This window comes from Chinchilla lanigera, unplaced genomic scaffold (genome assembly GCF_000276665.1).
Source record: "Chinchilla lanigera isolate Chin_1 unplaced genomic scaffold, ChiLan1.0 scaffold00030, whole genome shotgun sequence".
Taxonomy (NCBI): Eukaryota; Metazoa; Chordata; class Mammalia; order Rodentia; family Chinchillidae; genus Chinchilla; species Chinchilla lanigera.
The window spans coordinates 2200212-2213315 of NW_004955431.1; the positions used below are offsets into that span (position 1 = coordinate 2200212).

Consider the following 13104-nt stretch of genomic DNA (forward strand, 5'->3'; position numbering starts at 1 on the left):
TTCATCAAAAGAAAACTTTTTCATAACAAAACAGGATTAATTTTCGAGTAGCATTGCCTAAAGGTACTATAGCAAGGACAGAAAACCTGGGTTTCTTCTTTTCTGCTTTCTTTGAAATGAAATGTAAATAGAAGCTTTCTTTGTCTTTCTTCTCCCAGCTTTATTTCCAAAACCAACACACAGGTAACACTGAGGAGGGTGTGACCAATTTTCCAGCATTTGCAGCCGGGATTAACTGTACTGCCTTGTTCATTTGCCAAATCTATTCCATGAAACAAAAGTAAGACAAGTCATGAAGCTTTGTAATCTTTGTAGGTGAAGCAGACCATACTGTGCAGAAAGCACTGGGCTTGAGGAAATCTGGGTGTGGGGCTGGTTTTGCAGTTTTAGTGCCCCTTCCCTTGGGCAAAGTGCTGGCTCTTTCAGAGACCAGTTCCCTTCTCTGCAAAACAGGAATAAGAGTCACTGCCTTGTTTACCTCATACGGGCGTTGGAGGCTCAAATTAGACGTGATGAAAAATGTGATAATGTCAAAGAGCTCTGTGAACTCTAGAGAGCTATAAATATAAGGTGTTATTAGAAGCTGAAAGTAAGTGATTAGTGGCTTAATTTAAGCAATTTTGAATGCCTTAGCCGAGCCTTGTGGACGTTAGATATTCGTACCATCAGGCGGGAAGGAAAGAGTAGCGGCTGGGATGGGAAGGTGGGTTTGCTCTTCTCCATGTAAACTGGGGGTAGGTTGCAGTGCTTCCTCACTAAGTTCGGACATACCCAGTGGTTTGGAGAATGAGTTGGGTTTTAACTAACAGGAGACAGAAAGATGGTAGAAGGGCCAAATGTACTCCAGAAATCATGCAAGATAAGCAAAGGATGACTCAAAAGTTGGGGAAAAAAAGAAGAAGTGAGATGTGGTGGCAAACGCCTGTAATCATAGCATTCTGGGAGGCAGAGACAGGAATAGCACCAATTCAAGCCCAGCCCAGGCAACGAAACAACTTTACAAGACCCTGTCTCAAAATAATTTAAAGAAGGGCTGGGAATATAGCTCAGTGCCAAAGGGCTGGGTTCAGTTCCGAGTAAAACACACACACACACACACACACACACACACACACACACACTCGCTCGCTCTCACTCAAAGGCAGGTGTGACAGATAATGGGTAGACCAGGGGCAGCTGCTTATGGTATCCATGCATCTTGCGCATGTGAGAAGAGTGAAGAGGAAAGAAGTTTCCAGGTTAAAGGCAAAGGAACCCGGAGCAGGGAGCCCAGCAATCAGCAACCCTAGACAACCAGCCTGGCCTTCAGACACTTAGAGGCTGCTGTGCTCCTCTGCAGCAGTGCCTCCGGTGGGCCAAGCACCAGAAAGTCTCCCATGTTTTTACAGTCTTACACAAAACCTCAGTGTGTAAAACAGAAACATTTGAAGCTGCTCTGATAAAGTGAGGCTTGGGGAACCCAAGGCCACTTAGCTTCCCTCTGATGCACTGGCAGCTCCTATGCGGCTCTGCACGCTGCAGGGATCTGCCAATGGGCTAGGACCACTCAGCCTCAGTGTATGTTCAGGGCCCAGCACATGGTAGGGGCTCAGTATTACCCGAATGAGTGACTGAGTGTATAAGATAGAGAGCAGTAGTCTGTAGGAGGGAATTCACATAAGTGGGTTAATTGGGTTGTGTGACTATACTGGGAGGCTGTAACTCTCCAGCTGGAGACACGCATGGTAGCGAGGTCACGATAGCCAGCCTGCTGGAGATCTCCCCATCACGGAGTGGGAAACTTCCTCAATCACGACAGTGTGCTTTGTCACAGGAACCAAAGTTGTGGAGAGTAAGACAAGCAAGAATGAGAAGAAACTTTCACTGACAAGGTCTTTCCTGATCATTTTATCACAAAAATATAACCAGCCCAGAGACCTACTATGCAGTATCTTCAGAATCAGAAACCACAATAAAATAAGCTGGTGTTTACTGAGTGCTATTTAACAGTCTCTACATGTGGTGTCCTAGGCAAAACAATGGCTCTACAAAGATGTCTAGGCCCCAGCCCCTGGAGCCTGTGCGCATGTTATATTACAGGGCAATGGAGGAACTAAAGTTGCTAATCAGCTGAGCCCACTGGGGTGGGTGCTGTGCTTCGAATATGGTTTGTCACCTCTAAAATTCATATTGAAGTTTGGTGGCTACGGTGGTCTTGACCTCTAAAGGGGGCTCAATGATCAAGAGGGACTGATTCCTTTTTCATGGGAATTTTCTGTCTCTTGGGACTGGACCAGTTACTGCGAGACCAGGTTGTTATAAATCAAGATTGCCCTCTGTATTCTGCCTTCCACATGTATCCACTTGCCCTTCCAATTTTCTGCTGTGTTATGACACAGCACGAGGCCCTTCAGTTGTGGCTGCTGATCATGGAACCCCAGCTTCACAACCAGTAGCCAAAATAAAAATCTATTCTTTATAAATTATGCAGCTTCAGGTATTCAGAAAGTGCACAAAGACAAAGGGAGATTATACTGGATAATCCAGGTAGGCCTAGTGTAACCACAAAGGACCTTAATGTTGTAAGGGGAGGCAGGAGAGTCAGAGTCAGAGAAAGAGCTCTGACCACAGAAGCAGGGGTTTGAGTGATGCGATAACGTGACTAGCCATCACTGGTTTTGAGACGGGAAGGAGCCTCCTGATGCTGGACAGGCAAGGAACAGATTCTTCTCTAGTGCCTCCGAGTCCTGCTGACCCCTTGATTTTAGCCTAACAAAACACAGGTCAGACTTTTCACCTCCAGAGAGGTAATGTGAAAAGTTGGAGTTGTTTTAAGCTACTACATTTGAGGTAATTTGTTTACAGCAGCCACAGGAAAAAAACAGATTTTCCTACCCCATGTTCACAACGTATCCCATGTTGCTATTTTGTAGATTCATAGACTGAGTCTTGGGGAAGTTAGGTCACTTGACCCAGTGTGCAGTGAGTGTCCCGTTTCCCGGGACAGCTCTCTTAACCACAGTGCTGCCTGAAAGTGGCTTTCCTTCCTCATTTCACAAGTGAGAAAACCAAGGCCCAAAGAAGTGACCTGGCCTGCTTTACTTCTCACGCAAGTTAGTGACACGGCTTAAACTATGCCTCAGGATGATGGTACAAAGCAGTGCTTCATGACTGCACAATCTCATCAGAAAACAGGTTCTGATTAGGCAGATCTGGGCTGGGAACTGGACCCTGCTTTCTGTGGTAACAATTCTTATTCTTTCCTTGGGGTCTGAAAATCCAGTTGTCAAAAAAGCCTGGGAAATCTATAGGGATGAGGATGAGGGCTTTAAGAGGGAAGAGACAAGGCACCCCAGAGGCACAGCACTGGAGAAGGAGGTTTAGAGTCTTACAGGGAAAAGCCAGTGTTAATAACAACACCAAACTCTTTGTTCTGCCCATGAGAAAGGTGTCACCCAAACTTTATGTGTAATTTTGTTATTTGAAAATTCATCCCAACCTTGCAGGCATGGATCTGGCATTGTGAACAGCACAAAGTCAAGGCTCGTTGTACCAAAATACCTGTACTTGATTGGGGGAGAAAACGTAAGTACCATTCCCTAATGCAGGTTAAGTTTTTGTCTTTTTTCCTCTCTCTCTCTGGAGAAAGAAATAATGCACTTATTCTTCCAGAAATATCTCTGAAGTTCTGACAGAATCCAAGGGTCCCTGGCCCAGGCCCCTTTTTCTCCTGAGCACCAATCCAGCCCACTCAGTAGACTCAAACATGGGGCCAGGAGAACCATGCACTGTATGAACTGCCTTGTGATTTTCTGAGACTTTGTTTTGAAAAAAAAAAAAAAAATGTACTCACCCTCGTGAGTGAGTAGGAAGTGCTGGGAGACAGTCTGTAACTTCCTTCACAGCAGTTGCAGAATGTCCAGCTGTCTGTGGCTACCAGAGCTGCTGGGAGGCTAGGAATGTTCTGGTTTTGTTTTGAAACAGCCATCAGCACTCAAGCAAAAAATACCAGCTTTCAGACCCATGAACTCAGAGAGAAAACAAATATTTGCCTGATTCTTTCCTAGGGGTACAGATTGAAAAATATATCTCTACTTATTTACAATGGCTCAGACGTGAGATTTTGTCCCCCCTCAGACTCAAGGGTATTAACTTCCCATGATCCCTCTTGTATAATTTGCAAAACAGAGTCTTAAAGTATTTCTAAAATAAGTTTTGGATGAATGATCTCAACTCTGTGGTTTGTCTGTAAAGGTAGTGATAATTCTTCTGGAAAATAGTATGCTGGTGAGGTGGCCGATCACCCACCCAGCACTGAGAAGCCTCATAAAGAACAAGGTATTGAACTAGGTTGTGGAGAAAAATCTTTGCTTTCACCCAGGGTTCAAGGCTGAGCCTTTAGCAAGGGGCACTCTGGCTATTGGGGAGCCTGACATTGTGGGCAGTTTTGTTATTAATCTGGGATGGGAATAAGACACAGCTGTGGTGAAACAGCCCTTCTTAGCTGTGGCATATTATTCAGGCCCCCATATGTCTTCTTGCCATGATTTTACATTATGGTCTTTATGTCCTCATCTGCAAAATATGAATAAAAAATGCTGTCTCTTAGGAGTACTGTGGGGATTAAAGGAGATATATATGAATCACACAAAGTAGGCCGCTAAAATGTCCCTTTCTTCAGGAGCCAAGAGAAAACAGATTTTCAAGAACAGTTTCTGTTTGGCTGTGCGACATATTATGTTATCTTCCTGCCTTCATTGGTCTATCCAGGGCTCTGTATTTTGCTTGGTCTATCAATGTGTTAATTGTTATTTCTTTTGAACATACAATTGGTGATGGGCAACAGGGATCCAAAATACTATTGGTGACAATCCAGCAGTGGTTATAAGTAACAGGGTGCAAGAATACATGCAGACACAGGAGAGGTGGTTGAGTTTAGAAAACCTGGTCATAAATTAATTGATTGACTACCTTGGTGATGTGAAAGCAAGGTTCAGTACCAGAAAAGGCAGTCTTTAGTGCCTCCTGGTAATTATTGGAGACCAGAAGAGTTAGACAGGTTTTCTTTTCTTTGCTCCCCTTCCCCAACACACACACGCGCGTGCACACACATACACACACACACACACACACACACACACGCTCCTTCTTTTGCCAGCTGGCAGGGAAAGCTCTCCAGGAGTGATACCGAAAGAATTTTTCTTTCCTTTCCCACTATTCATTCACCCCTTCAAGCCACATAGCTTATGTTAGCTCTGGTGAGGCAGGTGCCAGCCCTGCCCCTTCACCCTCTCCAATCTTCTTGGGTCCTCAGGGAAGAGAGGTGTAAGGGCTTCCCATCATGGTGCAAGGGCTGGGATGTTGTCTTGTTTCCTATCTGGGCACCAATTATAAGAAATAAAGCTTAAAAAAGGAGAAAGAAATGAAGCTTAAGTTATGGAATCTTCATTTACATAGGCCCTTCTGAGGTTCTAATAGGTTTATAAGGGCACATGTCCTCCAATAGAGTTTGGAAAAGCTATTCCAGCCACCATCAGTTATGACTGTGTTCTTTTCCACTCCATTCTGACTTCTCCTCTATCGTTCTTCCTCATTTGCCAGGGGCATTGTGAGTGTCCAAGGACTTTTTGGGGAAGTCGAAATGGAGATACATTTAGTTTGGCTTTAGTAAGAACTTTTTATGTGTGCTGCAGTCTCTTCCACACAGAGTTAAGCTATTTCTGGAATATTACTAATGCCTGGTTGTGCCAACTCCTGAGTTGTGACAGGAAGTTGCAGGGGATACAGGTCATTTCATGACATGGACATGACCTGAGCCATTTGTCACTGGAAGTGTGAGGAGAGTGTAGGTGAAACAAGGCTTGAGATGTTTGGAGTCAGAAGACAGCCCGGGACCATTCTGCTGAGATTTGGTTTTCAAAAAAGCCTCCTAAAAGGGCTGGGGATGTAGGTCAGTGGCAAAGTGTGTCCTTAGCATGTGAAGGTATTGGTTCAATGACCGAAAGAAGCAAAGAAGCATAGACAAAACGCCAGTTCTTTCCTGTCAGGAACATACTTGAAAGTGCAGCATAGATAATTATAATACGCTTTTAATATACATTATAATATATTTTTCCTGTGTTGATGAGATGCATATGCAAGAATTATTTATCAGAATTAGAGTTTGCAGGCAGTAAGTCTGCAGACAAGGTGTCTAGCAATTTAAGAATGAAAAGAGCAGAAACTTGATAGAGGAATATCAAAAGTAAGAACAGCAATCTGAGAAATGTACAGGACTTTAACAGTGACATATGGACCAGACAGAACCTTATCTACACAACTGATTGTAAGAAAATTTAATCAACCTTCTTAGAGACATTTCCTATTTGCTCTGTGAAAAACATGACAAAAATCTATAGATTCCAGTTTTTGCCATCAGAATTTGAACTTGTATTGGAGAGGTGACCAAAGATGCCTATCTTCTAAATATTTCCTTTTATACCTAATTTTTGTTTATTCCCTAGCATTATTTTTCTTATTGAGGGCCCCCTAAATTGTGTAGGTATTAGGCTCCATAAATCCTGGATCTGTTGCTAATGCTGATGAATGATCAAAAGCATTTCCAAACTTGAAACATTTTGTTGAGTTTTTATAATATGGTACATGTCATATAAATTCTTTTTTTTTTTTTTTTTTTTTGTTTTTTTCCGGTACCGGGAACTGAACTCAAGACCTTGCGCTTGCCAGGCAGGCGCTTTGCCGCTGAGCTAAATCCCCAGCCCCCATGTCATATAAATTGATAATTTAGTAAGGCATAGAATTCTAAGTTGAATATAATTTTTGTTAAACCTCTGAGGACATGTACCAATTACCTCCCAGCTTCCAGCATTGTTGAGCAATCCAATTACATTCTTAGTCAATTCTGTAAATTCTCGGGAATATTTCCCTATTACTGATGTTCTGAAGTTTCACAGTGGCATTGGTTTCTCTTTCCTCTCACTTTTCCAACCTTTTAATGGAACATATCAAACTGGAGATGTATTGTTCTGTTCCAGAAAATATTATTCTATGACTTCTTTGATCAACTCCTTTCTATTTTTCTGTCTTTTCTTCTGGAACACTTCATATTCAATGAATACATACTTGAGCCATATGTCACTGGAAGTAAGAGGACAGTAGAAGAAAAACAAAGTTTTTGAGTATTTAGAACCAGAAGATAATCTGTAGAACATTATCCCAAGGTCAGCTCTCAAAAGTCCTAACCAAGGGCTGAAGGTCTAGCTCAGTATATATATTTTTTAAGTGCTGAGGATTGAACCCAGGGCCTAATATGTGCTAAGTACATGCTCTACCACTGAGCTATACCTTGGCCTCAACAAATAGAGGCACCTATTTGATACAAAGAGCAATTTCTAAGCATTTTCTACGTATCAGTGAACTAGAGAAACAAAAACTTGGCCTTCATAAAACTTGTGTTCTCACAAGTGATACATCAGATGCTGTGCTTCTGGAATTGATTTTCTTTCTTAACTTTTTTAGCATATGCATCTTCTTTGTTAAAAAAAAAAAGGATAATTTTAAAGCAATTTTAGCTACAGAAAAATCAACCAGATTTTAGAAAGTTCCACTGTGCTCTCTCATCCTGTTCATTTCCCACCTCAGTTGCTCCTGTTAAGAACAGCTCTCATTAGTGTAGTAACTGCTATAATAGATGATCCAATAATATATACATCGTTATTGAAGCCCATACATTGTTACTGAAGCACATAGCTTATATTATGACTCCTTAGATTGTATAAGGTTTCATACGCATAGTGATATGTACCTACCTTTATAGTATCATACAGAGGAGTTTTATTGCCCTAAAATTTTCCCCATGCTTATTTATCATTCCCTCCATCCAAGAAACTCCTGATAGGGGCTGGGGATTTAGCTCAATGGCACAGTGCCTGCCTGGCAAGCACAAGGTCGTGAGTTTGATCCCCGGTACTGGAAAACAAAACAAAACAAAACAAAAACCAAAACAAACAAACAAAAAAACAAGAAACTCCTGATAACCACTGATTTTTGTTACTGTTTCTTAGTTTCACCTTTTCCAAAATATCATATAGTGGTAAAAATAGAAAATGTTTCCTTGGGTTGGAAAATTAAATTCTTTCAAAAGAAATAGAACAATACTTAGTATACTGGGAGAACTGTAAATGTATTCACTATTATCATTATTGCCTGAATGAGCAATGAATCAGCAAAATTTAAAATCAAAATTTAAGTCCTTTATGCAACTTGTCACCATGCACATGCAGACAAACTGGAACCAGAATGAAGACAGCAGAATCTGTCTGGCTCTTCCAATCTTACCAGCGTCCACATTTCAATGCTAATTTACCACGCAGAGATATCTGCATCAATGGTAAGTGAAAAGGCGGGGCAAACCCTTCCACTTGGATGGTTTCCTAACACTAGGCACAAGGACAGTTTAGTAAATCATCAATTTACCATCTCATTTTACTGTCTTTGGAACTGGACCAGGAGCACTAAATCTATGTACCAAGATGCTATGGTTTTGTTTCCTCAAAATGTATGCTGACATTTTGATTTCTATTTGAGGTATTAAGATGTGGGATCAGGTGGAAATCTTAAGAGGTTATTAGGATCATTAGGGGTCTGCCATTCATGGTAACCCATTCATGGATTAATGGATTAATAGGTGATATTAACCAACCAGGTTGGTTCTGGTTCTTGTATGCATGATGCCTGCTATATGACACCCTGTGCTGCCTCCAGACTCTGCAGAGTCCCATCAGCAAGAAGGCTGTCACCAAATGTAATCTCTCCAAGGACTTCCAAGGTCTAGATGCTAGAACTATGAGCTGAATAAATTTTTATTCTTCATAAATTATCCAATCTGTGGCATTTAGTTATAGTAACAGAAGACCAACTAAAACATGGAGGACCTTCAGGCTGTTTATGATGACCTGATCCACTACTTCTGCCTTTTTTCTGTCTTTCTTATCAACACTGCTTGTGATCCCAGCTCCTGCCATCCAAAGCAGCATGTTTCCCAAAGCCTTGCCAAAAAGGACTATTTTTTCCCATCAAAATTTGAACTTGTTTTGAGTTTAGAGACTGATAAACCCCCAAGAACGTGAGGTCTAGTCCAGAGTATTAAATTGAAAAGAAATAATACTCCTTTGTGTAATGCCATCTAGTAAATAGAGAAGGTAAACTTTTTTAGTGAGAAATTATGGAAGGAAAAATATGATACAGCTTTTTGAAGAGTTACAAGACATTTTTGAAAAGTTTTCCAAAGCCTTCCATTTCCACTGCTCATTGAGGTTGCTGATACATTTCTTTTATATGATGGATTTGGAGAGTGGCTGAACTGTTTGGGCTTAGTTTCTGGAAGAAAGACACAGTTAAGTAAGGGTGTATAATACATGAGTCTCAGGAATGATAGCTAGCTCTCAGCTTCTGATTGTATTTTTGTTTTTTTTTAGTTTAGTTTTGTTTTTTTCCAGTACCGGGGATGGAATTCATGACCTTGCGCTTGCCGGGCAGGCGCTGTGCCACTGAGCTAAGTCCCCAGCCCCTCAGCTTCTGCTTGTAAAGTCCTAAATCTGAGGAATATATTTTTAAAAAGCACATAAGAAGAGTTTAAAAGGCTAGAAAGGTTAAATATCTTGGAAACTTTGTGTGAGAATCCCATACCTTTTATCTTCTGGACACAAGGTAATGATAGTGATGATGATGGTAATGATGCACTCTGCTTATACAAAAGTCTTTCATCTGTAGGCTTAAAGTGCAGCACAACCACTAATTAATTCTGGAGGCAAGCTAGGCAAATATCATTATCTTTAATTTACAGGCAAAGATCTCAACAAGGAGGACATTAAGTCCTTCACCCAAGGCCATCTCAGAGTAAGTACAGGAAGTAGAGAGTTCCTTGCATCCTTACTTTCCACTGGCTACTGTAAGAGTAGCTACAGAAGGAATTTCTTTTCTTCAAAAGTATTCTTTGTTTGTTTGATTGATCGCTTTGAGCCAGAGTCTCATTATGTCGTCCAGGTTGGCCTTGAACTCCCATTATAGCCTAAATTGTCCTCAAACTTGCTGTCCTCCTGACTCAACCTCCTGAGAGCAGGGGTTACAAGCGTGCACCAACACACCTAACTCAGAAGTGTTTTTGAACTGTTATTTGTGGTTGACACTGAGGAAATGCAAAAGATGACAACCTAAAGCAGCAGAGGATTAAGTATCCAAACTGAAGGTAAAAAAAAAAACAAGAATCATGCATGGAGAAGACTGCTGTGGGTCCGAGAAGGCTTGAGCAGAGGGAGATATATTATTATTTAGAGTTTGATTCAGAGAGAAAAGCCACTACAGGAAGCACTAAACCTTGTTCTTCTTGGGTATCCCTAAAATGGAAGGCCCTGATTGTTGTTTACCTGCGTGTCCTTCTTCAGGGCTGTATTTCCTGTGAATACCCTTGGATGTTGAGGTAATGTCACTCTCAAGCAAAGAGAAGGCTTCTTTACACCATGCTAGAAAAGAAGTAGATTCTCCAAGTTGAGGATTTCCCTGCTGTAAGACAGCCCATTGCCTGACAGAATTCATTTGTTCCTGTGTTGCCCTGTGAGGCTTGGAGGCAAGGAAAACAATTCAAACACAATGCTCAGGCTTCTTTTTAGATGTTATGGTTGTTATCTAAAATGCTCCCTCAAAAGAATTGTGTTGAAGATTTGGTTGACAGCTGATGAGCTTTTGGGAAGTGATTGAATTATAAGCTCTAACTCATGAAGTCATAATTTTATAGCATTATTGAGAGGTGACAAAAACAAGAGGAGCATCTAGCTGAAGGAAGTATGTCATGGAGGTTTAAACTTAGAGTCTCTATCTGGTTCCCTGCTCCCTCTGCCACGGTGTTTCTGGCTTGGAGCCAGCTTACCATGAACCGAATCTTCTGAAATCATGAGCCAAAATGAACCTTTTTATCCCTAAGTTGTTTTTCTTAGGAATTTGGTTATAATGACAAAAAACTGCCTACACAGTGACTGTAAGTACTAAAGCCTGTTGTCTCTGACTCAGGGGTCTCATATCTTGAAGCAGTAACGGGCTAACTTATTAGATTCTAAGTAGGGTCAAGTCAAACCCCATGGCTGTAGCAACAGACTGAACAACAAAGCCTGTTGTTAGCTGCTCCATGGCACTTGTACTTCTGCTGTAATGACGCTGAGCACCTTCACTGCAATTGCGTTTAATTTCTATCTCACTCATTAGGCTGGAAGCTCTGGGAAGGAAGGATATTATATTTCCTGTGCCTAGATAAATGCTTTGGCACATAATGTAGGGTTTTCCCAAATGTTTATTGAAAGGTTGAATAAATGAATATAGTCTGTTTATGGGTACAAAGTGAACAAGTTCACTGTAAGGAAAGGGTTAATAAGGCAAGGAGAGAAACTATCTTCCTGTGTTCTCTCAGATTTTTTCCCTCCTCTGAAGCAGAGCTTGCTCCTTGATGCATCTGATCTTTCCCTTTACAGAGTTTGGTGGGCACAAGGAAGAGATGTAGTAGAAAGATGTGTCTACCACAGGCTGATTTAGGGACCACTGAATCTCTACCTAACCATGAAGTGAGGAAGACCCTGTCCTGGTTGTTTGAAGGCACGGTCATGGTACAGATGTTCAGTAAATTTCCATATCTCACTGGTGGTGGAAGGTACTGGAGGCCACACCTGAGGAGTTTACACTTGGTTACCTAAGGTCCACAGATGAGAAACACCTGCCTGATAGACTTCTAGGAGGAGCAGAGACAGAGAAGCTATTCAGTGTCATGCTAGCCAGTGATCAATTCTCAGGGTTTGCAGAGCAATGGCTGCTTCGTATCTGTGCCCACCGAGACTCTTCAGAAGGAGCGGGTGGCATCTCTGAGTTCTACATCCTTACTGCTGCAGGGTGCTCACAACTACTGGCAGGGATGATGTACCTCTGCTCTCAAGAAGTAAGTATTTTTCTTGGGGAAGAAGTGTGACTGATGGGAACGGACTCAACATTTCTTCCAGGAAGCATGTTCTCCATTTGCTGAGTGGGAGGCAGGTGGGTGCATCTCACAGATGTCAAAGCCACTTTTCCTCATGTCTCCTCCTCACCCCTCTCCTGCTCCTGTCCCTCCCTCCTTCTTAGATACAAATGAAGATACTACATTAACTATAACCATGGATATTATAGTTACAAGTGCTGTTTACTTGTAAGGCTAATACCCACAGGATCGATATCCTTATTTTCTTTTTGAGGCTGTTCTTGGATTATTATTTCTTCAACAAACTTTGATGAAGTCACTACTCTGCATGAGTCCAGGCAGTTGGGGTTACAGAGTTGTGAAGAATCCCAGGCTTCTGGCTTAGCAGGCCTAGCTTTGGTGCCACAGGAGCTTTTTAACAGCGGGCCTTTGACTCCCTGCTGTGCAGAAACTGAGGGCCTCCACACAGTCCTTCCTGTCCCAGAGCTCAGCAGCGCTGTGGAGCCACCCTGTGTAGAAACCTCCACCATGTGCGTTCACACTGCATTTTTTGTGGGAAGCACAGCCTTGCATTTCCGTTCAAATTAAACAACCCAAACATCCTTGTGGAGGCAACCAACACCCACAAGTTAGAACTTGTCTGGAGACTGTTTTTGCGTCCAGAAAGAGAAGTGTGCAGGCAGTTCGCTGGGGGGAGAGCAGGCACCACAAAGAGGGGATTTGCTACTAAAAAACAGGAATTGGGAGAGTCAGAGACAAAACTTAGGACTCCAGCCTTTTCTTTCAATATGTATTCTCTGCCCTGTTTTTTTTGCTTTTGAAAGAGGCTTTCAATTCCTGCTACTGAAATCTTCAATATGAACCTGGATTCTTTGTCTACATGCTTTACCTGTTTTTGTTTTGTTTTTCATATAAAGATTTGGCCATTTAGTCAGGACCTGGCAATAATTAACTATAAGAAAGCCACATGATTTTCTTAGTAAAATGTCATCGGAAAATTTTCTGAACCCAACGAGCCCTGTAAACAGCCGTAATCAAAATCGGCCATTTCATATTAGCCAGTGCCAAAGTCCTTTTGAATTCTAGATGGTGCTTGCTTCCTCTGAGGATGGCTGAGTTCAGACCTGAGC

General features: G+C 41.9%; 1 protein-coding gene and 1 long non-coding RNA gene across 2 annotated transcripts in view; one reads left to right on the forward strand and one right to left on the reverse strand.

The window, feature by feature from the left end:
- Positions 1 to 4253, reverse strand: part of LOC106148862 — a 32923-nt gene extending 28670 nt beyond the window's left edge. Inside the window, exon 1 of the long non-coding RNA XR_001234576.1 lies at positions 3833 to 4253. This is a non-coding gene — a long non-coding RNA (uncharacterized LOC106148862). The remainder of the gene's footprint in view (positions 1 to 3832) is intronic.
- The window catches only part of Cysltr2 (cysteinyl leukotriene receptor 2), a 79294-nt gene continuing 69320 nt past the window's right edge, over positions 3131 to 13104 (forward strand). Inside the window, exons 1-2 of the mRNA XM_013515743.1 lie at positions 3131 to 3222; positions 3486 to 3564. The gene's annotated coding sequence lies outside the window, so the exon portion shown is untranslated. The remainder of the gene's footprint in view (positions 3223 to 3485; positions 3565 to 13104) is intronic.